General features: G+C 39.6%; 1 long non-coding RNA gene across 1 annotated transcript in view; it reads left to right on the top strand.

The window, feature by feature from the left end:
* The first annotated feature begins 666 nt into the window (after positions 1–666).
* LOC138044631 (uncharacterized) overlaps positions 667–1,530 on the top strand; it is a 7,196-nt gene continuing 6,332 nt past the window's right edge. Inside the window, exon 1 of the long non-coding RNA XR_011131484.1 lies at positions 667–798. This is a non-coding gene — a long non-coding RNA (uncharacterized lncRNA). The remainder of the gene's footprint in view (positions 799–1,530) is intronic.

Genomic DNA, 1,530 nt, shown 5'->3' with positions numbered 1-1,530 from the left:
ATATGAGCTGATGGAGTAGGCCAATCAGATCGCAAGAAATACAAAAATGTGATTTAAAAGACACAGCTATCGCGGAAGCAACCTTTACAATATATTTCAGCTGGGCGAATCAGCCAGCTTAAGGAAATGCTTTCTTTTATGTTTTTATGTTTTTCACGCGGACGCGCTGATCGATCAAACCAATTGCAATCTGTTTCCTGTACTGAGCAAACACAAAGTTGTAAGCACTTGCTGCAGTGTCCAATTTAGTCCTTTACTTATTATTATTAGTGTCAGCTTTCACGGTCAGAATATCCTACTTACAGGTGTTTTTCTACAGGGAGATCCGCGCTAAATGAATACGTCCTTGGGAAGCGAGCGGATTGCTTCCTCACTCCAATCCCTTCTTTTGTGAGGATATTTAGGGAGGGTTGCAATAAAGAAAAAACAAAGCGGCGGTTTTATATGACATTTTTATGAGCACCCAAAATAAGAATATAAGAATATAGAAACAATCAATATGATTGACAGCATCTTGTTAAGTCTTCATTGTTATAGGACACTTACACAAAAAAGTAAATTTTCAGTGTTATGTTGACTGACTGACTGACGTAAAATGTCAAAAAAAAAAAAAAATACCTTGCAGCTTTTTGTCAAACTCTAATATCATAGGATCGGGTTTGAACGCGAGCGGTGCTTCGATCACAGGATCCATTGTTTGCTCGTATACTGCGTAATATTTATGTGAAATTTATTGATCAAATACCAAGCATTTCATAGTGTTCTCGGTGGTGAGCTTGCTGCTCGGATGGTGAAAAGGTATGTTTTATTCGTTTGAAATTCGATTCCACTGCGAAGCAACAGAATCCTTAATGTTATATGTATTGTTCCAGAGAAATAACGGGATTAGTTTCGATAAAATTGTTGCCAGCCACCATCCGGATATTCAATAACTACAATACAGGCCCAGCTGTTCGAAGGGTGGATAGCGCTATCCATATTGGATCATCATGACTCATGTTTATCAGCTGGATAGGCGACTTATCCAGTGGATAGCGTTATCCACCTTTTGAACAACCGAGGCCAGGTGCACAATACACTTCTTCAAATTTTCTTAACACAAAATTGAAGTTAAAAATTCTATAAAATACCAGCGACTGTCCGCACGAGATAGCCCAAGGCATTCACACTTGGGATGCAAGGTGGCGCTGTGCTAGGCATGCATGACAATTGGTACGATTGTATCTGTCATTTATTTTATTTAAACACGTTCGACTAAATGATGGTAGCTCCGTTGAGTTTTGGTTGAGAGAGGGAGTGGCTGCGAAACGGCGAAGCGGTGATGGAAGGACCTTGAGCAAGGACGACGCCGGCGCCAAAGAGAACGTTGGTCTAAAAGTATTATTTCCCGTTATAGTAATAACTTCATTTTCATGATAACTCCAAGTCGTTCGGATTGGAAAGTGTTTATCAACATTGCGGGAATAAAATTGGCATCAACGGTATGGTTGTTTGGGAAGAAAATTACAAATATTTCGTCAGGTTTTCACG

This window comes from Montipora capricornis, chromosome 4 (genome assembly GCF_036669925.1).
Source record: "Montipora capricornis isolate CH-2021 chromosome 4, ASM3666992v2, whole genome shotgun sequence".
NCBI lineage: Eukaryota > Metazoa > Cnidaria > Anthozoa > Scleractinia > Acroporidae > Montipora > Montipora capricornis.
The sequence above is the reverse complement of the archived record's forward strand: the minus strand, read 5'-3'. Positions and strand labels throughout refer to the sequence as shown.